At 33.1% G+C, this 27,189-nt stretch overlaps 1 protein-coding gene across 4 annotated transcripts in view; it reads left to right on the top strand.

The window, feature by feature from the left end:
• LOC121125676 (monocarboxylate transporter 14) overlaps window positions 1–27,189 on the top strand; it is a 41,994-nt gene that overhangs the window by 5,216 nt on the left and 9,589 nt on the right. For 2 of the 4 annotated variants that reach the window (XM_071891552.1, XM_071891550.1), the window contains exon 2: window positions 6,069–6,317. The exons of the other annotated variants lie outside the window; for them this stretch is intronic. The gene's annotated coding sequence lies outside the window, so the exon portion shown is untranslated. The remainder of the gene's footprint in view (window positions 1–6,068; window positions 6,318–27,189) is intronic. 4 annotated transcript variants of the gene reach the window in all.

Genomic DNA, 27,189 nt, shown 5'->3' with positions numbered 1-27,189 from the left:
TAATGTATAGCACGCAGACAAATATTGTCTCTTCCTCCCCCATCCTTCTCTTGTGTAATCCAGGCCGCTTAAAAAGAGTGCCATTGATTTTAAACTAAACCATTTTTATAAATAATTAAATAAGATCCCAAACTACTTAAATGTTCTACCTATAATAGAATACACTTACAATGGCTTTGTTTACAAAATTTTAGTTTTTTTTTGTAACCGGTCTCGCTAGAATTTTCAATTTGATGTACCGCACCGACTAAGAATACTTGATTGAGTTCAAGATGTCAACAGATACTAGATTGATGTCTCTAAAGGACTCTAGGCAAAGAGTGGACACTCAAGACAAGGAAGGTAGGATGTAGTAGTTCTCAATTCTGATTGGCTTAAAATTAGAAGCTGCTACATGTTCCTCCAGACACGCAGCCAGTTTGAACAGGCCGTCTTCGGCCTAGTGAAAAGATCAGAATAAGGGTGACTACGTCACAACAATAACAGGATCGATATTATAGGCCCGTGTTAGGAACATAGTCTTCCTTGTCTTTTGATTGAATTATTTATTTTCCATTGACATGTACATAAGGACATGTGAATTATTCTTAACGACATTTTTTAGATATACTTTTTGCCAAAATACTAGTTTATGTAGAGGAACCTGTACGAAAATATTGGTACCTTGACTTCACTAATTGCAACCAAATAAATTTTCAATACTCAAAGAAATACTTTAAATTATAGAAAATATTATTAGGGATATTTGATCAAATCTCAGATATTTGAATATAAAACCCCGATGGGACATGAGTCGTCATGATAATCGGAAGGGTTTTGAAAAAAAAACCTAAAAAAAAGACCGAAAACCAACTCGGTTACACTCACAATTTGAAGAATGTTTTGGAGGAGATTAGCTAAGCTGGTGAGATGTTTCATTATAGGCCCTTTTCCCGTCAGCCTGTTTGTTATTCACGAGAATGATCAATTTTGATCAAACTTGGGACGAAGATTATATATGGTCACAGTAAGAAACCCTTAGTTATTTAGAAATAAAGGTCAAGATAACATAACGTAAAAAGTGCATAATCGACCATAACTTTGATCCAAATTGAGATACATACCTGAGTTTGATTTTAGGGAGAGATTTTTCCGTCTAACAAGTGGCCATTCTAGTTAATAAAAGAACTCATATTTTGTTCTTTCCCACATATACATAATAATTAGGGTCTTTATAGTGGTCTCTATTGCCGACATATATTTTTTTTCTGATTTACACTCACGAGGAATTTATACAATTTTCACATCCCTCGTCATCAGATATATAATGTTTATCAAAGTTCCCACATATACTTTTCTTTTGATTTAGACTCATGAGGAATTTATACAATTTTCACATCCCTCGTCATCAGATATTTATTGTTTATCAAAGTTGCCGACCTATACTTTTCTTTTTGATTTAGAGTCACGAGGACATAGACAAGTTTCACATCTCTAGTTATAATAGACATTATGATTGAGCTCTTATACGTAATTCTTGTAGGCCTTCTCTTGCGTTCACAACTAGTGCTCTTTTTGATATTTTTATAAATGGTTTCTCTACGCAATTGATCTTTAATTTTCACTTTTATGGTGGGTGTGTCTCCTTCACATAAAGGAATGGCTATATCAGGTATTCAGTTCTAGTTCAGAATGACCAGTGGCTGACATGGTTACAACAAGAAAAATTATTATAACACTCGATCTGAAAAGTACTGGCTTCACGCATAGATCCCGCTATTTTTTTAAATTTACCACAGGTTCAGTGTGTACCAACCTTCTAAAGACAGCTGTCAAAACTTAAAGACAATAAATTCGTTAGTTTGTGAGTTATTGTTTGACGTTATTTTTGTTATTTCCAAAACAATGGATCAAAAACAATTGCCTGTTTTTATTTTTACATTTTTTCTTAATGGAGAAAAATACCTTTCCAGCTAAGCAATGGCTTGAAAAGTGTTATGGGGACATTATAAATAAATTATAAATGATACATATGAATACTAGGGTTTCTCATTTCAAGGGAAATTAAAGAATTTATTTTTATACTTCAAGAAGAAACTTTATGCTAGTCTCGATTCTCATTTTATGATTATGGAATTCCGATTTCCGTAATTATTAAATAATTATTAGTTATTATAAGAATTACCAACTGAATTCCGGCCTTTTTTCTGAAAAGAAACAGTGATACAATAAAAGTAATGACGGTCGCAATGCAACTGTTTAAGTAAATGTTGCTCCAAGCAACCTTTCAAGATAAATGGAGTTGCAATGTTCAATATGGGGAATATATATATATTTTTTAACTAGGATTAATCAATATTATTAGCTTATTAAGATATGAAAAATCCCTCAGATCTTTTTTGATATCCATAAAAAGTTCGAGTACCCGAAGCCAAACACTGATATTTTTTATCATACAAGCTAACCGAAGTACCCGAGTACTTCAGATCCGGTTTCGCAGCCTGTCCCATCTTTAGTGGACACTATATATCTATTTAAAAGTTGACAACTGCATATTTTATACACTGCTAGTTTGTACATCGAACATAGTATCAAAACATATGATGTCATTTCTTAATAAAAAAAAGAGATATATTTCTAATTCAAAATAAGACAAAATATATGTTTATTTCATCACTGACGTGATATATCCATTTTAGACTACTACAATTTGGGGTGCCAGGAAATTCCTTTTTAGTTAGACTACTCTTTAGCAATATATGTATGACCTAGCAAAGGGCAAATATATACTTAAAATATGTTTATATCAATCAATACTGATTTGAAGAGCTCTTGTTTTGTTACTAATTATATTTTAATTAAGTATTTATGTTGAGCTTCAATTCGAGGATTTGTTATATATAATATGATCATACGGCTAGAGTTGTTGGTTTGTACCAAAATAAATTGAACATTAATGCGGAAACAACGACAATGTGATGAATGTTTGGTAGACGAGATCCTTAGCTGTCATGAAGTTTTATTAGATTAGCTACGAGCAGACGTAGACTAAGGATTTTGAGCATTTTTTTTCTTTTTTTTGCAAGAATAATTTAAATAATTAGTTTATCTGTATAGCTATCATAATTTATCCACAAATTTGGCTATATATGTTATCGACAAATCAGGATTTTAGGAGGGTTAGAAAATTCTATGATATCCTCAGGAATTGTTGCCGTGTTGACGAAAAAATTGTAAATTGCACAATCTGCTAATATTAGTTACATTTCATATATAACAAACATCCCTTTTTTTAGAAAAAAAACCACTATTGTCTAATTCCGAATTCAATTATCATTCGATTCTTACATTAATTTAATCATTATGGGGGTACACATGTCTACAACATTTACATTGTTAGTTATTTTCCACAGATAAAAAGATTAAAGTGGTTCTTTTTTCGTGTGCTCCCCGATTCTTTACTATTAAAAAAAAATCCAAAGGCAAAATCAATGCTTTTAAAAGAATGTGTTTATTCTTCAAAAACTTAGGATTTTGTAAAAAAAAAATAAATAATAATATTAACTATTGTAAACTGATAGAAAAGGCATACAAAATGATCTTTTTCAGAAAATTAGACTAAGGATTATACTCTCGTTTTATTTAAAGTACAGAGAACATGTTTAAAAAAAGTAGTTTGTTTCCTTTGAACCATTTCCCCATACTAAAAAATACAATTGATTGATGTCTCCATGATAATGTAATGTTCATGTTTTTTTGCTATAGCATTTTCAATGAAATAATTCTATCTTGTCCTGCGGATCGAATAACACTTTTTTTGCCACTAAAGTATATAAATTACACCAAACTCACCAGCTACAACCAAAACTTTCATGTTCTTTTAGAAAGCATGGCTAGGTTGAAAATTACAATGGGATATCCAAAATATCAACAACTCCTTTTTTGTCAGCTGTATATTTATCTACTTTTGGTAGCTTGTTAAAATGTGTGTGTAAACTCTACAGATCCCTAATATAGAATGAATCATTGTCCATAGGTTTCGATTTGAAAGTTATAAACCGGTTTAAGATCGTTTTGATTTTGAGTGGCCTGAACTAATTAGGCCCTTCAAAAAAGTTACATCTGGACAAAGAAATATTCGCTTTAGATAAGTTCCAAAGAAATTTATTTATGGATGAGTTTCATTTAAATGCAGTCTAGACTGATTCTATATAGATAAATTGTTAATGACGTCATAGGTACTTTAAAATGTTGTACATCTGCAGATGAACGTCATATGAAGCTTAGTGTGTTACAGCTTATACATCAGGAATGGGAAGGAAATTGGCATATAGATTCATAGCAAAAAATGGATCCACCATTTTAAAAAATATTTCATTTCGGTGTATGGCCTGAAATTGCAGCCTTGACTAAAGTATCACTCCAAATAAGCTTAAAAAAATAACTCAAGATCGAGCTGGAAACAGACTTGATCTTGAACCAAGTCTCAACACTAATAATTAACATACAATGTAATAACGATATGAATTATATATATATAATAAAATACAATGTTAACTGCAATTTAGTGTAATCCAATATTCACATTCTTATAGAATATATGTTACCGGCAATACATAAGAATAATACAGCATTATATGGAATACTTAGGTAATGTATATCATGCCTGATGGTGTCAGGCAAACTACATATATAATAAATGAATGTTTTTATACTTTTCCTAGGTATTCCATGTTATCACTAGGTAGTATATATAATGACCAGTAACTGTTTAGGCAAAGTATTGAGTGTTGACGTAATGGGATGTATTATTATTTAGCCATTTGAAATAATACACCTTAAAAATTATAATATTATAAACTAAGACTGAAAATTGAACCTATTATTTTTGCATTTTTGTATTGTACATACATACATTTGGCAAATCCTTGCCCACATCCTGTAGATTGAGAAATAGCTTCTCATCTAAGAGGGATTTCCCAGCCAGGGACATCTTCAATCCTCACCAAATTCTTTTTGCATACAGTGAATTGTGATCGGGCGTTTATTTGTTTTAAGATTCCTTCTGAGGTTCCAAGCTTGTAAAATCCATTTTCCATCACGTTCATAACAACACCTAAGACGTTTCCCCGTTGATATCTAGTTTCAGAAAGAGAATCACTATTTTTAGCAAGGTTGGCTCTTACTTGAGACAATCCATGGTAGAAGTGTTGTTGCATGTCAGCCGGGAGTGGCACACAAAAGGAGAGGTATACAATTTCGTAATGAACCCTCTTGGCATATGTATATATATTAGCCATCATATTATTTGTATGAATAAATTTGAAATATCATATTGAAATATAAGAGTCATGGAGTACTTGAGAAATTAATAGGAGTTGGTGGGATTGACTTATTTGGCTAACTATCACATGATTTCAGGCCTTTTTTCCCCGTTTCATTTTGGAGGAAATGTTGCATGATACAAGGACGTGTGAGCAGGGTTTTATTTTATTTTCCAAAGATGTCATCATTGTTCTTTCATTCTTTAGGTGATAACATCAAAGTATAACGTAATCACTACTCCATACAAGACAAAGAGTAGCGCTGAGGATTTTTTGATGAGTTGTAACTAAGTATAAGCCTTTGTTGGACTAGAACTGAGGATCATTTATCGTGTAATTCCTGCCTATGTCTTTCTAAGAGAGGGAGTCAGATTAGCGCATTAATCTAATAAAACATCATGACTACATTTCTCCAAGATATATCTATACATATCCCTTTCAAAAAGTTAAAATGTGAGACATGGAGCTGTTTGCTTTATGATTGCTTTTATTTTTGACTTGTAGGCTAGGTAAAATTGTATTTAATCGAGAAAGTTTACCAACAAAGGACGCACAGCAAATATGATTTATTATGTATGTATAATACTCGATATAAGTTCTAATTATGTACATACTTCATCTTGCTTAGAAGGAATTGAACACGCAATGTCTTCAAAAATATAAACTCCTTGAAAAAACCACCATTCATAACACGTGATACCTCACAAAAACAAAAATATACAGTTTATTTTGTTCGTCAGCTCTCTACTTTTCTGCTTCTTTCAGTTCTATTAGTGTTCTGAACGTTGATTGGTTGAATTAGAAGGATCCTTTGTTAAGTTGTGAATAATTTCAAGCCATGTTTGAGTAATAGTTGGAATCACTCCTACCAACTGATTTTGGGCCTCTTCCCTCTTGTTTCTTTTCGGAAGAAAAGTTGGGCGATACAATAAAACTACCAATGTGGTTCTTCATCTTTTTTTTTTTAAATGTTCCTTCCAATTGGTCAGAAGAAGTAGCACTGATTAAGTATAGGTAAGGATTATAATACTACATTTACTTCATCTAAAATAGGAATCTTCTTTGGAGTCCATATACATGAAGTATAGGAATTGCCAGAGCGCAAACCTACGCACATTGAGTTCAATAGAATAATTTTCTCCGAGCGCGTTGTAGATTCTGCTACGTATTTCCGTTTTGTTCTTCATTCTTTTTCAACTTATATTTTGAACAATAACAACGCCCCCACATTTCCTTACTTTGATTGTATCTCACAACCTTTCCTCCTAAAAGAAACAGAAAAAAGGCTTAACATCAGTTGGTTTCTTATTAATTCTTATTAAATATGGAAGTTATTATACAATAATAGTTTGGAATTGATTAGAGATTATTCAAATTCAACCAATCAACGATCAGAACACAGATTAGGGGAAAAACAAAATAAACATTCACAGCTGATATCAAAATACAGTGGGTTTTTTTATGTTGAGGAGCTAACACCGCCCTGTCAAAGTTATATACCACAGGGCTGGTGCAACTGAGGTGTAAATGTGTGTCATATGCGTCAAAAGCGACTCTTGTGGCGGTAGGGTGAGGGGTTTCTCACGTAGGCAAGTAAATCATCTCATCATTTTTTTAGAGTTTTGATAGCACCTGACTTAGTTATGAGTTTTATAAGATGGTGCATCTTCATTAGCAAGAATTTAATTTGCTTATCAATTGTAATTGGCCAAACTAAGCAATTTTAACATAAAAACATAATATAAACCAATTTGTTTCGCTCTATGGCAAAATGTATTTTTTTAAAAACCAGCTACATTCTTTCTGAGACATGTTTGAAATTATTAAATAAATAAAACACCCTACAATTTAATTTATGATTTATCTGCTTTGAAACTAAATGTTATTTATGTCAGATCTGTCAACAAGTCATTTGTTTATGAGCTGTCCGTGTCCAAGTCGAGTCACATGTTTTTTTCCTTTCGAGTCTGAAGTACTACTTTAATGACGCTGATGTGCAACTCTAGTCCGAGTCTTTTCCTGCTCTGAGATAGAAAGGAATACGAAGAGACGACAAAGGGATTTCGATCAGCAGTTCGTAGCAAGGCTGTAATAGATTCAAATTTGTAGCAATGAATGACATCTAGGACTTGTGAGGTAAGCCGTCTGTAATTCATTTGTCCCATTATTTTTGGAATTAGTAATCTGAAGAATGAGTTTTCTTTTACTCACCTGTTGCTCATAAAAGAGACGGGGAGGAACCTTGAGGGTTTGTTGTAGAGTTATAATTGTAAGTCCTTGTGTGACTCAGAGTAGAATTGAGGATCGACATCGGATTAATTCTTGCCAATGTCCTTGTTTATTCCCTTCTCTTCCCCCTCTTCACAGCTGATAGTAGCTGATTTATTGAAACGTCAAGGATGCTAAGCAGCTCTCCTCTAAAACATTCTTCACATTTTCAGGATTACCATCTTGATTTTCGTTGAATGATTTAATAACATCCCCAAAATATGCACGGTTTTCATCACTAGCTCTGGCAATAATACGAATTTTCATTCAGATACGATCTTTTCAAGATTTAGCAACAGAACGTTAAAGCCACTTCAAGCTTAATTTGTTTTAGTTATTTATTTTGGGGAAAAAATAAAATTAGTTGACAATCTGATGAGTGTTTCTTATTTTTCAAAAGCTTTTATCAAAAGTAATCACTTTATTGAATACCAATGTAATCCAGTCTCAATTTTGAGAAAAATAATTCCAGCTGGCTTTTGTGTTGATGGGTTGTATAGACAAAAATAAATATAGTTTGTTTATTGCCTATGTAGTATTCGTATAATTTGATTTTCTTTGTATGTCAAGTTTTAGCCCATGTATTAATGTAGAAATAATGTACTTACATATTCTTGAAATTCCTTAGCTTTCCCCATAAATCCTTTCTTATAAACAAAGACTGATTTTTATAGCAGTGGGACATTATTAAACTAAGAAGACATTCATTGCAGTAAGATGAGGCAGAGAACTTGAGCCCGTAAACAAAATAAACAAGGAGAATTGGGGGGAAAATCCTTTTAATGCAAGTCCAATTCCAGTTTCAAGTCTTTGAATATATATCACCAGGTGTATTTTAGAGTGTGGTCCAGATAAATAGACTTATAACGAATGAACTAGACGGAGTAAAACCATATTTTTAGTATGACTTGAAAGCTACATTTTCAATTATTCATAATGAGATCTGCCTTTCTTGATAACCTCGGCGACACGACTGATGTAGCTTTGATAGGCCAGGGCGACCTTTAGTGGTGACAGCTTCACTATTGTATGGGTAATGGACTTTTTTAGGGGCCCTAAAGACTAATAATTTTTGGCTACATGTTCGACACTGCCCTTGAGATAGAAATCGCGTGGGTTCAGGCCCAATATCGGGCTCCAAAAGCGTGGACATGTTGTGGCCAAGACATGCTGCATTTTTTTTGGCGTGTGGGCCAGTTTACTGTCTTGTTGGAATCTGTTAATTTCTTCCTTGAGCTAGGTACTTCATCGAACAAGGGAATGTAATTACAAGTGCAAAACCAGAATCATGGCAAAACTGGAAAGACTATGTCTAATGTACTGGGAGCAGGGATCAAATTGTCTCCTACTTTAAACCTTGATAACTTGAAGACGACATTATCAAATAAAAAACCGGTTACCAAATAGGAAAGCTATTCTCGTCAGCTGACGACACGTAGTTGAGTTAGCATCATGCCGTCATCATATGAGGAGATAAAGAGCTATAAGTGGAACGAGGAGCTTTCGAGGTCCGCCGTAGTCATGGCATTGATTAATAATGGAGGTGAAATCTCCAATTCAACGATTGCTTCAACCTTAGGAGTGAATTTAAGGACTGTTCAGCGTATCCGTAAGAAGCTAGAGGACACCTGGGATGCTGATGTCACCATAAAGAGGGCACCCAAGGAGGAGGGTGCCGACAGGAAGGTCAGGGACACCGACTTTATCGACAAGGCGAAGAAGATGGTTGAGGATGACCCTAAGAGGTCCATGAAGGCCATGGCGAGGGATCTGGGCTGCCATGAGAAAACAATAAGGACTCAGCACCCTGCCATGTGTCCAAAATCTCCATGCAGTGGTTAACCGAGAACTGTTATGACGTCGTAACCAAGGATTTGTGGCCTCCTAACTCTCCCGACCTTAATCCTTTGGACTATTTTGTCTGGGGCTATGTCGAGAGACATACCAACAGACATCCCCAAACCAAGGCCAGTCTGATGGACTCCATCGAGGATGTATTCCAACATGGACAATGAGATGGTGAAGAGCCTGCGGCCGGTTCAGAGGCCGTATTGAGGCTGTTATTGATGCCAACGGTGATTATATCGAATGAATGGCTACTCTATACCTATATGCTCGTCGTAGTTTTGATTTTCAATAAAAAAGTTACGAAAATGTATATTTTGTGTTGTTTTTAGTAGAAAAATATTTTCCCGACAATTTGATCCCCGCTCCCTCTATGTCGCAAAATTCAAATATCTCCGTGGCATCATTTCCTATTGATGTAAACTTTGCTTTGAGCTTGGATATTTCACATTTGATGATGTTTTCAGCCAGAATTATAATTTAAAATCCTAGCAAGTGTTCCCGCGATCTATTGACATGCCGTGCCGGAGGTTATAGAGCCCCTATTGGGAAGATTAGAAACCAAGAATAAAGGTGGAAAAGCAAAATTGGCTCGGTTACATACATAATTGTTACTTCATCAATTTATACTAATAAGTCGAGTCATCAAGATGAGAGTGTAATTTCCACAATGCACATTCTGGTGTGAGAAACTAGAAACTTCAGCAAACATTCTTTTTATTGAAATTTTTGATTAGGTCATCATGCATAATAAATATATGCATATTGGGCTTTTTAAAAAAGGAAGGTAGAAGAAAAAAGACGGAGAGAGATGCATGTTAAAAGGAGTGATGGGACGATGAATCGGAATTGGAGAATCAGCTGTTTTTTCTGGTATCGACATTGGGAAAATAATGTTTAACTTGGGATTCCAATTCTTATTTAGTAATATACTAGATTATGAAAAAAAATAGCACCCTCCAAAATTAAGGAATTTTTACTTTATACAAGAAAATTTTATTAAATTTTTCTCATTGTTTCAAAAAAATATAGCTTTCTCTGAATAAATATGTATGTTTTAATTTTTTTCCGAAAAAATTAATATTTAAAATTTTTTCCAATTTTTTTTTTTTTTTTGAGAACAGCTTGGAGCTTCTGAAAATTTTTATTTTTTGTAAATAACCGAGTGTTTTTAATATTTTTTTTTCAAAAAAAAATAACTTTTTGTGAATTGTTGTAGATTTTTGAAAAAGTTTTCAATATTAAATTATATATTTTAAATCTTTTTTAAAAAAAATTAAAATTTCGAATGTTTATTTTTCAATTTAAAAAAAAAAAATATCAAATTTTGGATATATTCTGAAAAAAATTCTAAAGAACCAAGCCTCTCCCCTCTAAAATATAATTTTGTGGATGCCACCGATCGCAATGTTGTATTTTTTTAACCTTTATTCAAAATATTAAAGAATTGGAATAGGCATTTACTAGAATCGCACCGGAATCGGAATTTTTTATTTTTTGGATTCGTCCCATCACTAGTAAAAAAGAAAAAAGGAAAAGAGAAGAGGTGAAAGAGAGGGAAAGAAGGGTTTATTTGGGTCGAAAACACCTTGGAGGCCATAAAAATATTAAAACAACACACTTGGTTATTCTATACGTCTACTCGTTGAATTTCAGACTGATCCCTTCGACTCTTTATAATTCTATGAAGAAAAAACAAACCCAGACTTATAAATATATCATAGATGTTTACTGAGGGACTATGTACAAAGTCGTCCGCAGGTCGAAGGGAGAGAAGTGTCTTTCAATTACGTATACCAAATGCTCACTTGGGCGAGGGGGCGGTCAAAAAGGTCCAAAGGCTTGTGTACATACGTTGAAACCTTAGAAATAGATATAATGGATTCAATAGTCAAATGGTGATGCGTTATGTATGTTAAGAGAGTCATAAACTATTTAAGGAGTCGTAACAGGATTTTCTCCTATTTATTATTATTCATTAAAATATATCTGTTCTTATCCTTTCTTCCTATCCCATCATTTATCAAGTTACACGCCTTGACAATAACTTCAAATAATCATATGTATTGTTCAAAGGAGTATTAAATTTCAAGTTGATGTACGTACGATTTTTTACAAAGTTAAGGCTTTATTTTCGACACTGTATACAGCAATTAGAGTATAGGAACAAAATACAATAATCATAATATATGACGTCATTGTGTCAATGAACCCATGTTTTGCAATTTATATAGTATACCCTATATATCTAAGTGGGATTGTATTAACAAACATATGTATAGTTGTATAATATCCATATGACCTGCCGTAACATACAAAAATGGAGAAATATTGTCCTTAAAAATTTATTGATTTTTTTTTTTTAATTTAAGAAGCTTATATTTTTAGAATGACCTAAAGGCCAAGCCTTTTTTGCTTTGTTTTAAAAAATGCTGTCCATATTTCATTTAAGAACGATTTTTGTCTATTAGAAAAAAATGTCAATTGTGAGAGTCTCGTTTTCCTTTCTTATTACCACCATTTCCATCCAGGCCGGGAGATAATTTTGATGTTTAGGACTGGTCCTGAACTGTCGGTCTTTGGAATTTTTCATATAAACATCGATGGTTTATTAAGGCAACTAAGATATATGATATATATATCAAGATTATTGCACATATCTTGCAAAAAAGATTATTTTTTTCATTATAATAGGAACATATGATATTGTTAATTTGTTATATAATAGAATAATTAAAAAAGCAAACATTGACGTCACGAGGGATCAATTTTACCTTCTGTAAGGACAGACAAGTGGAGTGGATTGAACAGAAAAGGACCGGACTGGACCGCGGTCCTCAGTCCTGAATAAGAACTGACACAACACCAATTGACTCCAACGTCTTGGTAGAAGCTTATTAATAAATACACAAGAATTAATTTTTTTATAACCTTGTATGTTTAATCCTGAATCATGGATATTTGAATAAAGTCTTAGGACCGTTTCTTTGGATTGTCAGTACTAGAACTGATTAAAAATGAAGAAATAAGGTTGAGTGACGTCGACAAGGACCGAACTATTTCAATTTTAGGACTGATATGCTTGACTGATTTGCACCAGACCAAGACTAAACTGGAGGGAACTACAGTCTTGTGTCCTAATAAGGATCAACACATTATTAGTCAGATCATCTAAGGCAACATTTGGGACTAGGTCTTGGAATCTTGGTTCAACTTACTGGGTCCTTAGTAGGATTTTTTTTTCTATGGGTGAGGGGCTCTTTGACAATTCTTTGACAATATTGACAGAATGTTTTTGCTTTTTTTTAAATGTCAAATTTGACAAAACTCATTTTTTTATTTTCCGATTTTTATTGCTTTGTATTTAAATTTCTTAGTTGAAAATTTGGTGTTTTTTTTTGCTATTAAACAATAGGACTAGAAATTCTATCAGTCCCGGGGCTTCTCATTTGACTAAGGCTGCCATAGGAGAGGGAGGAATGATCCTTGGCGGATTTTGTCCTCAACGGGGTCTGCAGGATTATATTTGGATAGGGGCTAGTTTTTGAAATAAATAAAAAATTCTAAAATCCATAGCTATTCACAAAGTTTCCAAAATTAATTTTTTTTTGGAAAAAATTTATAACATAAAATTACAAGAATTAATTTTTTTTTTTTAAATTTCCAAAATCCTCAATTGTTAAAAAAAAAAAAAAAAAAAAAAAAAAAAAATCCACAGGTGGTTACAAAAAAGTTCCAAAATCCATAACTATTCATAGAAAATTGAATTTTTTGGAAAAAAATTACGAATATTTAATTTATTGGAAAAACATTTATAAAATCCATAGCTATTTAAAAAAAAAAATTCAAATACTAAATTTTTGACTCTGGCGCATAAATTCACAGTATTTTTTAAAGAATATACATCTTTCAAAAAAAGAGAATTTTACTCCTCCTTGAGCCTAAAATTTTTTCATCCTGACCCAAAAAAAAATTCTAGTAAAAAGTAAACATTCCTTAAATGGGGTGGGGTCTACAGCCTCTCTAAAGACGCTTCTAGCCCTAGAGTTGAATATTCGATGCATTAATGGCCAGGGGATTTCAAGGACCAAAGATACTTTGGTTAATGTGTTCTACTTTATCAACCTATGTATATCCTTCCTGTGATTATGATTTAATAGTTCAAATCGGAATACGTATACTACATTTTTGAGCTGATAAATGTCATCAATGATGATGAGACCGATTTGATTCAGTATTATTTTTCTTACTCAAATCTTGAGTAATTGATATTTGTAAAAGTGATGTGGATATCTTTTCATCGCTGCTTCAAACTTCTACAATTTATCTTTTGATCTCTATCTTTCTCTCCCTCTTTTCATCTCATGTCAATTACATATATAGATATGTAATTGATAATAATGTTTAATTACTTGTTTATTGATGGGTTTGTTTTTGTATATACATATATTAGGGTGAGTCGTTTTGAAGGGGTCTGTTCATTTTTTCAAATTTGGAAATCATTTTATATGGAAAAGTTATATATTGATATACAAATAATTCGTGTAAATTATCAGCAGCTCAAAGGAGTGGGTCTCAGAGGCTCCCCAATACATATACGGAGGGAGAACTCAAAGCTTGGAGGAGAGTTTAATGACGATATCATCTTCGTTATTTTGAATTACGAGGTTTTATTAGACAACCCAACAAAAAAGTAGCGCCTGTGGAATATCTTTTGATCAGTGTCACTGTCGAGAAAGCTACAAGTACCACTGACATCTCCATCCGGACTGTCTACAACAGGGGACGGGAACCCATGGCTCGCAAGCCAGGAGTGGTCTTTTGAATGACTGTATCGGGATCGTAGACAAATCTTTTATAAATAAAAAATATATCACCCCTGGTGATAGCTGCTATTGTAAGCATGTTCAAGGTTATCAGGGGTGTCTGCAGGATTTAATGGTTATAGTTTAGATTTCTTATTGCGTGAATGAACAAAGAAATTGCGGCATGCATGTCCTTAATGCACTTTACTAATAAGAATTCAGAAACTTATTGTATTCTAAAAGTGTTGGTCTTAGATAAAATGCCCAACTAACTTGAATTTAGTGTTAACATATTGTATGGCTCCCACGGAATTACATTTTAAAATATGTGCCGTTCATAGCTTCCTCAGTCAAAAAGGTTCCCGATCCCTCGTGTACAACATCAAATAGTCAATTTCAGCTCATACACGCGGATCCCTTCAGTGAACTGTGCGTGCAGTCCAGAACATCTAATTGGATCACAGACCTGTCTCCGGGCTATTAAAATCTCCCGTGTTGAGTCAAATTAAGCCACCGGCTCCACTCCTGGTGGTGTCCTTCCCTCAATTCCTTCAGGTTCGCAACCATACTTCCCCCAGAACCCAAAAAGCATCATTGATTTCTCAAATTCTGATTTTCGGCCCACTCTAATATATGTATAATCTATATACATATAAATATGCACTATGCATGACTTAAAGATTCATCCCATGTGTTTGTGTGTCTCAAGCACGTAGAGAGAAACATATACTCCTTTGCACATTCACTTTGCTTCAAAGGAGGACAACAACATCATCGTTTGTAGACATTTGTGTTGGGTAGTAACGGGTGATGTTAGAAATATATTACAATAATAAGTTTATTTTTTTTGTAGTAGCTAATAGTATAACGAGATTACTCTGCTAAATATTTATGACTAATACCCGACCAACCGTTACTATCTTCTCATCTCTATTACGGAAATTTTAAGAGATTAACAGGTGTTTTTTTTTACAATTTTCCTATGAGCAAGTTTGTAGAACACAGAATTAGCTGTCAATTGCTAAGAAAAACATTGTCCTAGTCGCCTCCATGAGCACACAGTAACATAATGGCTGTCTGCTCTCCGATGATCTACTGGAACAATTCCGCGTGGAGGACTTAGCAATCGACAGCTAATTATGTGTTCTACAATATTGTCCATCACAATGCAAAGTTCTATAATAATGTGACTTTCAAATATCCCGTCATTTTCATAAAACTGACTCTAGTTCCTCACTTTTGAATTGGGTTGCAGACACAGGGAATGGTAAGAGGGCAGGAAAAACAAGATGACTGGTGTAATATATGATGTCAAGTAATGACTCATCACTTGAATATTGGGTACTCATACGAAAAGAAAACGACTCGAAATCCCTCATCAATCAGATTAAATAAATAATAAATAGCGTGTAAAAACGGGTCATTAAATAAAGATCTGAATAATTTTATCAACGTTCCCCGTTGGGCAACCGTTTTTTGGAGGTAATATGCTGGTATTTTAGATTTGTATTCCGGAGACGACTTATATATGCCTAATTATAGTTCATAAGTAATGTTACTTATTACATAAATGACTCAGCTAAGTAATATTACCCAATACTTTAAGTTACAAAAAGTGGTTGGGAAGAGTGTTTGAGTCAATTAGACTCCATGACACATTTACAACTTATTTATTTTTATAAATTATATACAAGAAGTAGGGTGTCTATTATCATATTCATCTTCTTATCACTACTCCTTAAATAAACACTCACAGTTAAATTATACATTACATCTATGAACAAGATACTCTATCTTTACAACAACAACAACAGCAAGTGGATTTCTGAAATGTTCCCTCTGATGTGTTGTGTAAAAGATACTTACATAGTTGCAGTATAATATTGCATATCCATTGCTATGTACTCTTGTTATCAGTTGATGATATCCTTATTTGTACATTAGGGTTGATTCTCAACTCTCGGGAAATTTAACTATTTCTTGTCATAGTTTAAAAAGAAATTCTCAATTTTAAGCCTGTTCTTCTCATATTCTCCATTTTTATCCATATCATTACTAAAGTGCGCGGGAGGGGCGTTACTGGCTTGCATCAGTTGTAGGGGCTTAGCAACAGTGTTATATAATTACATAAATAAATAGTTGCTGGGCTGAATATAAACAAAGAATGAAGGTAGTATAAAAGAAACAAAGAGAGAAAGAGAGATGTTGAAAGAGAAATATAAAAAGAGAGAAGAAAAAGGAGGCCTCAAAAACTGCCAGTTAATGACCTCGGATGCCCAATAAATAATAAATGAATTTCATATGTACGTCTACCTGCTAAATTTCAGACTGATCTGCTTCCCCATTTAGGATCCTATATGTGATTAAACCAAAATCCGACTTCAAGGACGTCCGTAGGAATATATTTAGTTATTTAGTTAAAATTTCAAAAGAATAGAAATTTAAATCTAATAAATTATTTGGAAAAAAATATATATTTGGAAAATTAAATTAAACTTCAAATATTAAATTTTTTTGGAGAAAAAAAAACCTAAAGCCCACAGCTGTTCACAAAAAGCTAATTTTTATGGAAAAATTAAATTAAATTTCAAATATTAAATTTTCTAATAAAATGGAAAAATTAAATTAAATTTCAAATATTAAATTTTCTAATAAAATGGAAAAATTAAATTAAATTTCAAATATTAAATTTTCTAATAAAATGAAAAAATTTCCTTAATTTAGGGGGGATACAGATCTTCCTGTGGACGCCCTTGGACTTGTTTATATATATATGATATGTTTTTTTTTTTTTTTGGGGGGGGGGATTGAGAAACTTCAGACCCCCCTCTCCCCAGGTTTAAGCGACGTCACTGGTTTGCGGAATGTTTTTAGATCCTCTGCGTCCAGTTTTTTTTTTTTAAATTCCGGTACCCAATTCCACTTGCAACAAATTATCTTAAATAATAAGGGATAAACGATCTTTTTTTCTTTTTTTGGATTAGCTGGGGATTGTTATATTGTGAAATACACAACCCGGGGGTTGCAACTGCAACACTTTTTATAAAAATATGAGACATCCAGTACAATGAGGCATCCAGTACAATGAGACATCCAGTACAATGCCAAATCCTATACTCTTTCAAAAATAGTTGTTCTTATAGTGTGGAACAAAGAAAAATAATTAAATAAATGCGGGATTTCTCTGTGAATGTACCGTAGGTGTAAACCCCCGTTGAATCCCGATATTTCGAGAGAGTCATCGTAATGTATGTACAAAATTGATGATTACATACATAATATGTACATATTGAAATATTTTGTTTGTAATTAATTTACACACAGACATCAGTTTAAAAATGTCTAGTTGAAACACTTCAAGTCCAAGCTCCTGTACCTAGTTACCCACGTTTTTTCTTTCTTACCTTTCGACAAGCAACATTAAAAAAAAGTGATAAGAAATTGATAATCCATTATTAAGAAATCAGTTGTGCAGAGTGGTCCAGATAAATAGGGAAAATCTTTAAAAGCTATTTACGAACGTACTGGATAGGGTAAAATCATAATTTTTATATTGTTTTCAACTATATTTACATTGTACAGATAATGTATTTCTTCAGGGCCCCGCAGACGAATGAAACTAGTCATTAGCCTTATGTTCCATCTTCTCCCAGAGATATAAATTGCATGGGGTCAGGTACGGTCTGTTTTCCAGGCTCTAAAAGTGAGTACAATTTGTTGTCAATAGGCACATCCTGGATTTTTGGCCTTGTGGGCAATGCCTTTAAAGTTTTTTTTTCAATTCATCTGGACCACCCTGTATGTTTACATACATATATGTATAACTATGTACTTAAGTATTGCGTTAGACAATCTGGCACTCCGCTCTACTCTTGTTCATCAAACCCTTTCAAAATCCCTCAGGCACTTTGAGGTAAATAATTCAAACTTTCTAACCTTTGTGAAGAAAGTGATTCATAACTCATGATTTATTACATTCGACAGAATAATATTACATTCATATACAGAGTGGTTCTAAATTAGAGTCCCATTACAAAAAATCTCATCACTCAAAATCTATGGTTTAAGGTAATTTTTTATGATCCTTTTCTTCACCAGTAATTTTGCGTCTAGGAGATTAATTACACTTGATGCACGAAAAGGATTTCTTAACGCCATTTTCTACCGAATCAGTTATCATATTTAAAAGAATAGAACTAGATTCTGAAAGCTTGATGAATTCTGATTTATTTTATTTAATAAAATCATCTCCAGCCTAAATTACAGTCTCTATACGAGGCCGAAAGCGTGAGCAGGCCTTCGCCACTTTGTCCCTTGGCAATTCTGGAATTCCTTCATGATCCGACTGATAAGTTTGTCTTTGGTGATGTTGAGAGTTCGGTAGGTGTGTGATTCGATCGAACAACATACCAAAAAAATCATGGAAATTCAGATCCGGTGAGTTTGGAGGCCAAAAGTCAGTCATGATGAAGACGTCAAAATTGTCTACGGAGCCATTACTTGAGTCATGCTGCCACATGTAAGGCCTCCCATTGGCAACCAAGGCTTCCCCTTGATCTCCTGCACGTCGACGTAGGCATCAATGTTGACCTTGAGGACTTGCAGGAACACATGAGGAGGCATGTCGTGCCCTTCGGAGCTAATCACCTCCAAACCTTACGACGTGGCCTGGGAACATCGTCTGCATGACGACAGCACATCCTTGGGGCAGAAGGCTAACCACCTGTTATTTTAGGTTGTCACAGCTGGTACGGATTCCAAGAATGGCTCTGACCCTTTTGCGAATATTTGTGATAACGAATTCGTCCATTGATAACATTTTTTTCCAACTGGTACAAGTTTGAACAAGGTATCGAACAAAAAATATATGCCCATATCCCAGCGATGGCATAGATAACTTGCATACCCTGTATAGCTAGAGGAACATAATATCACTATGATTGACGTATCAACCATTGATTGATGAATTTTAATAGTCAGACCTGTTCTTCCTTGATTTGAATGTTATACAATCATCCGATCCATCATTGTTTAGGGTCTCAAATATACTCCAAAAATTGAAGGGTTGCTTAAAATACCAAATGATATTGATATAAAATTACAAGTATGATTAATATTGTTGCTTTATAATTGTTTATATGAGTTGATTTATACTCAAAAATGTTGCTTTTCAATACAACAGGTTGCGTGTTTGGAACTTTAAATAATTGAACATTCCATGCAAAATCTCCTCGAGACAAAATTAGGAGCGGAGAAAACTTTTGTGGCAAAATTACGGGTCACGGGTTTTTATCATTGTAATTTTAAAGTTTGACAAATTATATGTGTAAAGACCAAAGCTGCTCCAAGCTGGCAAAACACAACATCTTCAAAATCTCATTTTTTAAATCTTAACATATTTGGAAAATTCAGCATACTGTCTCAATACTGTGTTAAAATATTTATCATAAATTCTAACCCCAAGTGTGATATTTTGGGGATATCTAAATACAACATCTGAATGAATAATTGAGGATGGGAAGTTTTGATTGACTATACCTATTGTACACGGCATTACTTCACGAACAGAACAATACCTGGTATATTTTGTTGTTAGCTGTTGATCCCCTCTTGGTACGTGATGGCTATTTCATAATTGTACATTTTTGATAAATAAACAAAGTAATTAGCTGTAACACATTTATGCTCTATTTTTAAAATGACATGACATTGTTAGGATGTTTATGTTAGTACGTGGACACGTGTAAGAATATCTTCATGTCATCCGGAAAGAATACGTAAAAACCCATATGCATGATTAGGGATCTCAACACTTAATAAATTTGGATTTTTCAACAATCACATTCTATTGAGATGCTGTGTTTTACCAGGTAATGGTAGAATATATCATTCGATGTGCTTGTTCAGAACAATTGGGCAAAGTACTCACAGACTTGCAGATAGTACGCCCAACATTTCCTAGATTTTTTTCCCACGTGCCCATAATCAGAGAGCCTGTATACCATCTGATCTCCCCCTCGACCATATCCCACATTGGGAAGTCCAGGGGTTAAGAACATTTAAAAAGGGAAGCCTAAAGACCTCAAAATTATTTTTCCATCATTTTTTCACTTCACATACTTTTTTTCTGACGAAAAACTGTTGAAATTTTTGACTTCGATAACGGACTCTCTAAACACAATAGTGCGTTTTCACTGACGTTATGAATTGCATTTTAGTTGAAGGAAATGTACTTTTGTTCACTCAAAGTTCATGTTTTTACTACATAAAATAAACAAATGTCCCATGGATCTTGAATAAACATTATGAGATGGATTTAAGAATAAAAAATGATTTAATACTTGCATTGAAACAAAAATATTGATCGATTAGGGACGAGACAACGTTGGAAAATGAGAGGAAAATATTTAATTATTTCCAACATGGCTGACGTCACATGAAAACACTTTAAAATTGGGCCCGTGAATAGGGCAGGGGTGTCAACAGGTTTAAATTGTGGGGTTTTTTGTTTTTGTTTTTTGTTTTTCTTAAATTTATAAAATTAAATTTTTTGAAAAAAAAAAAAAAAAAAAAAAAATTTTTCTTTTTTTTCGAAAATCCTTAGCATTTCGCCAAAAATTGAATTTTAGGAAAAAAGTATGAATAATCCATAGCTGTTAACAAGAAATTAAATATTTTATTTTTTAATATTAAATTTTTTCGAATAAAAATATAAAAATCCACAGGAATTCACATAAAAAAATTTCAAAAATCCAAAGCTATTCACACAAAAATTTAATTTTTTGATAAAAAAATTAGAAAAATTAAATTTCTAGTAAAAAGCAAAAAATAACTTTTGTCATTTTCTTTTGTTTTTTCTAAAAAATAAAAAGAATTTACCTCAAAGTGTCGGTAGTAGATTAAAGTTTGCAGACTTTAGGGTTAGTAGAACTCGAATTCTGGATGAATTTGTTTAGTATGTTTGTAATTTTGATTTTGCTGCGGCCTTTGTTATGAATTGAGTGTTCTTAGCAACCAGTATCTAAGTAGCATATCTACTTAGATACTTAATCATGCCTCGAAAAATGATATTTTACTATCAGTTCCATAGTTATTGTAATTATGTATATACTAATGATTCTACTCAACTAACAATTACTCTTTGTATTATGCTAAATCCATTAAGGAAGAATGATATAGAGTGGTAAGCTTTGTAACCATGTGTGTATCAAATAGAGTTACAGTTTAGAGTAGAAAATATTTTTCAATGACTGACAGTGATGCTAATTCGAAGCAATTTGAGCATCTTAAAAAAAAAAAATGAAAATGAGCGTGATAATCCTGACAATTTGAAGGTTGTTTATGACGTTCCATCAGATCAGCTGCATGCGGCCGTAAGAGAAAGGAAATAATCACACCTCCCACTCATTATATAACCGAGACATTCAGTGTCGTTGGTTTTCGGTCTGGAAATACTATACCAGTCTGAGACCATTATATTTTTAAAAAGCTCTGTCTGAACCGGTCTTATAGAGAAATTCGATCTAGATCGGTCCAAAGGAAAAAATTAGGTACAGTTCGGTCCTTAAAAAATGGTGTTGACGGATTTTACTGATAAATTGTTTATAACATGACATTATATGTATTTTCAAGTGCAATGACGTCATACGAAGTTTTAAGAGAGATAGTTCAGATGATTTTTAATCCCGGCGATTCTTATATGTATACAGTATTTGTTCTAGTACATATCATGATCAAAAATTGGTCTCTCATTATATATGAGGCCGAAAAAACCGGTCTAGAAAAAATCACTTAAGACATAACCGAACAAAAAATTCGGGGCTGGTTTACTCACCGTCTTTCATGAGCACCCAGACATGTTCAATCCCGTTTTGAATGTATCAATAATATGTTGTATATAGCTTGGTTAGTAGAAATACAAGGTTATACCATAACGCGATAGCGACTGATGTTTGACTTCCACCACACTTTTAAAAGTAGACGTCCTAGACTAGGATTGGTTATGTGTTTTCTCAAAATCTGTTTTTCTTGCCCAGCAGGGTGTACGATACATTTAACTGAAAACTCTAGGAATAATGACGTCATAGACTATGAGTGGTTGCGTGTTTTGTTGAAATCTACCTGTTTTACCCCGCAGTCGGTACAATACGTCAGATTGAAAATTCTAGCAAGTCCAATTATTTGATGGTCTAACATCATATTTCTATTGACCTTGGTATATTTTAGTTCATTCCTCTGGAATTAAATAATAATGGCAACAGCTTAGGAAAAGAAAATTCACTCCTCAGCTTGCCAACTAAAAAAACAAAAAAACCAGTCCAGCTACCAAATTTTCATCACTAGTCCAAAGTGGTACACAGTTCCCAAAATGTAGACTGCAGGTCTGTAAAAAAAAAAGAAGACAAAAAATGGAATTGGTAATCCTGTCAATCAATCAATTTGAAGAATGTTTGGCGGGGAAAGCAACTTAGCTGTCATGACGTTTATACACAATAAAACACAAATCCCATTCCGTATATAGCAAGAACATATAGACTACAATTACTTGGATGTCGATCCTCAATTCTACACTGAGTCCAACGAGGACTTACAGTTATAACTCCAAAACAAATCCTCATTGTTCTGGTCGTAAAAACAAAAATTCGCTCCCGCTACGTAGGACATATTTTTTACAACACTAAAGTGGGATGTGAATATTGGATAAATATAAGTATATCTTTTAGTAAGAGCTCTTTATTTTGAAAATTGTAACGTATCAACGAGCCAGAAACAGATCAGATTGATACGGATCTCTTTCAGCAGATATGTCGTCTCTAAAAGTTACCATACTTTTTACGTTATTCTTTTAGGCGTTATTTTGACACTAACTACAATTTAGGCAATTTACTCATCCCTGCATCATTAGATGACATCTTATTTGTTTAAATATATATAATATTTCGATACGGCAATACCTCAAACTGTCCAAGTAATATACGAAAAACTTTGGATATACCGGACTGTTTGAGACTCTCAGTGTTATAAACTAACTTGATAAAATTCATTAAGCGGCGATCCTATTTGACATGGAGTTCCATGTCTCTTTGAAACAGAAATGGCTTCTCCAAAATATCTAAAAAAACTAGCTCCAAGTTGCTTTGACATAATTGTACACGGTCATGGGACTTGTGGACTTCTTCTGAGCAAACTCAATCTTGTCCATTCCTGAATTTTTTTTTAACGGCTTCTGAACTGAACTGCCAACTGATTTTGGGTCTTTTTTCTGTTTATTTTCGGACATGAGGTAGCTCGAGCCAGTAAGGGTAACAACGAGCCACATATATTTCTAATGGAGTAAATAGATATATGCATATTGAATAAAATAGGTATAAAATGATATAGACTCACAGTATGAATCCGATTAGTGAATATGAAATCCCTTCAAGGAGTCAACTTTTATTTTCATTAAGAGTGAAAGGAATTAAAAGTGATTATTTAACATCATGTACATATTATTATGAGTCCTATAAGTACTTGGATTCCAAACTGCATTTAATGTCCAACACTTCATTTAAAAATTGATTCGTTTTTATACGAAGTTGGTGGAAATTCAGACTTATAGCTCGGTTTTGAGTGAAGATGCGGATTTGAAATTTTAAAGGGGATCGATGCAGCTGATAAGCTCAAGGATATCGCCCAGAGGTTTAGCGTGAACTTCAAGACTCTGAACAAGGTTAGGGACATGTGAAGAAAGGGAGAGAGGAGTTTCAGTGATAAAAATATATCGGGGAGGCCAAGAAAAATAAGAACACCATCCAAGATCGTGGTGGCCCTAGCTCTGACTGAAGTTAAGCCTTCAACATCAACCAGGAGGCTCTGGAGGGAGCTGGAAGTTGCTGAAGGAGGACTTTAGCCTCAAGTATGTTGCCTGAAATAAACAGGCGCCGAATTCCATTACAAATATATTAGGCCCAATTTGATTGAGTACAATCTTACGATATAATAGTCGTTTTTACTTACTTGAATTAATTATGTATGATAGTCCATATTTTTCAAAGAGTATCAAAATTAGATATTCTTAAATATGCATGCATGCATATTATTTTTCCTAGAAGGCAAGTACATAAGTATTGTGTATATATCATGATAGTCAGGTGTCAAATTCTCTAATATATTTAAATCACTATCAATAATCAATTTTAGTGTTTCTTCCTTGGAATTAGAGTTAAATGACTCTCTCAACTCGGTGTAATGCCCACTAAATTAATGCATCGTAAGAAATTATAATCCATTTCCAAGAACAAAAATGTATGCTTCTTTGAAAATTGATCTAAATTGAGTCATTTTTTATTCAAAATAATTGACCTACTGTTTTTGAATGTTTATTTTTTACAAGATGAATGATTTTCATCATATAACACCTCTAGAATTAGATTTATAATTATTTTTTAAATGTGGGCGTTTTGATGAGATGTCAGCATTGATCATGTTGGACATTTTGGAAGCCTAATCAACCAAGTTTTATAAGAATGAAAACCTTTTTTCATTCATATTAAGGAAAATTAATAAATTATTAGATCATTTCAAAATGGGAACAATAAATAGAATGAGGTACACTTTACTGACTACCAAAAATCTATCCCTCTAATGCAGTGGTTCTTTTCATTGGATTTCATTTTTCAGTCTCAAGGAATCAGTGGAGGTCAAGACAAATATCCAACTCATATAATGTGATGACACACTCTGATCAATCAATTAAGAAGGGTTATATGAATGTTCATATGAAACTAGTGGGGTTCAATACCTGCAACAGGGTTAAGAACCACTGCTCTAGTGGTTAGTTTGATTATATATCAGACCCGAATATAAGTTGAAAATAAGTAATTACATTTTTTAACAATGTTATTTCAAATGACTCTGTCACATTTGTATCCAAACATATGTATCCGCGACATTTCTATCCGGACATTTGTACCCAGAGTAAATAAGTGCGACTTTTGTATCCACATTTTTTAATTAGTATATTTTGTCAAACTACATATTTTTATAATAAATATGGACATCGTTTGAAAAAGGGAAATACGTCATATCTACGTGTTGATGAAAACTATTTATTCTCTAAGATGGGCACGAGGACTGGGATAATAAGGTGGTGGTGTCGTAAGTAAAGAGAAAATAAGTGTTTAAGTGTGGCCAAGACTATGGAGGGGAAGGGCAAAATCTCTAAGAGTATTTAGAAGTCTTCCCATAATTATCTTGCTGGGATAGGAGAGGTAATGTCAATGGTGGTCTGTAATAACCCACCTAAGGGATGAAGATGGATTGGCACGACAAAAGTGGAGGGATGAAATATGTAGCGTCCGAATAAATGACAATGGGATTGAGGGGGCATCAAAAAGAGAAAGGATAAGGGACAAGCAAAGAAAAATAGCAAATATATATGTGCAAAATACAATGACAAAGAACGTCTATCCCTTTTGGCTGACTACATGTCAAATGTGGCAGAATAATTTCCAATTAGTAGATGAAAATCAACCATTATAATGGAAGGAATAAAATGTTTTCTCAAAATTATCCAGCTAATCTCCTTCCAAATCGATCAAACCAAAAAATTGTACAAATTTAGCAGCTATATTATAGGGATTTTAGTAACCATAACCTTGATGTAATTCAAATGTCAGCGTTCATCCTTTTCATTAAGGAGTATTCAATGGTAATGTTAAATCTCGTTATATTCTTAAAGCCATTTGACGGAGTTTAATCAAGATTTATTGGATATTTGTCAATATTATGTAGTAAAAAATATCAACTATGAGCCCCCAAAAAGGAATACAGTTCCTACAAAATGGATTTAATCATTCAAAAATTAAGTAAAGTGAAGGATCATACGAGTTATAGCTAAAACCAAAGAATAATAACTTTTAACTATAAAAAAGTTCAATTTGGATTGATTTTTCTATTTTAATTTTGTTGTAGAATATTTAATTACTTAGCAATGTAAGATTGATTTATTTTTTTCTCGAAATTAAATAAAAATAAGTGAATTATTTGACTCATTGTAAAAAGTAATTAATGTTGTAGAGGTAGTAAGATTTAAAACTGAATTTTTTTTCATATCCAATGCGTTTGTTTAGGGATTATATCTTCATAAAATTTGATTGTTTATGCCCCCAAGATGGTCGAGATCAACAATTGTGACGGCATTTTAATACGCTCTATATGTTTGGGGGTTTTTTACTTCATAAAAAACCCCAGAGAACTGTTGAAATATAAAATTCAGCTTTAGTATAAATTATGTATTTCAAATAAAGGCCACTTCTCAAATAGATTGATCGAAAAAGTGTCTTTCATAAGTTCAAGCGAATGTGTTGAAGTATGAAGTCATTAAACTCCATCAAATGGCCCTGGTACTAAATAAAAGCACCTGCATTGAATACTACTTGGCGCCAAGGATTAACTCTTATATTGGAATTAAATGAAAATAATAGTTTGTAAAAATCCCAATGGGTTAAGAACAAAAACAATATCATACCTTTAAAAAACTTTGAGACATGAAGAATCGATCTTGTCTTATGAAAAAAAGCAACCTACATGTTTGCAAAAAATCAAACTTGCCCTCCAGAGCCCATGAACCTGGTCTGATAAGAATAAAATAAGACATACCTACGTAACTCGTAATTTTGAACAACTTTTATTTCATGTCTGAAGTCTGTATCTGTCTCTGTTTTTGAAATAAATGCATTTTTATTATTGTGCTTCTAAGCGGAACGTACATTACATTTGATATTTGAAGAGCAATGAGCTGATGGATAATAAAGAGTAACACTGAGGATTTGTTGGGGAGTCATAAGGATTAATAGACTAACTAAGAGGTTAATAGAAATACAAGCTTAGGCCAACATGTAGTCGGGCCTGCTATAATTTTCAATTTGATGTATCATACCTACTGCTGGATAATACAGACAGATTTTGACGTCATAGAGTATAAC

The sequence above is a fragment of the Lepeophtheirus salmonis genome, chromosome 10 (assembly GCF_016086655.4).
Source record: "Lepeophtheirus salmonis chromosome 10, UVic_Lsal_1.4, whole genome shotgun sequence".
NCBI classification, from domain to species: domain Eukaryota; kingdom Metazoa; phylum Arthropoda; class Copepoda; order Siphonostomatoida; family Caligidae; genus Lepeophtheirus; species Lepeophtheirus salmonis.
The sequence above is the reverse complement of the archived record's forward strand: the minus strand, read 5'-3'. Positions and strand labels throughout refer to the sequence as shown.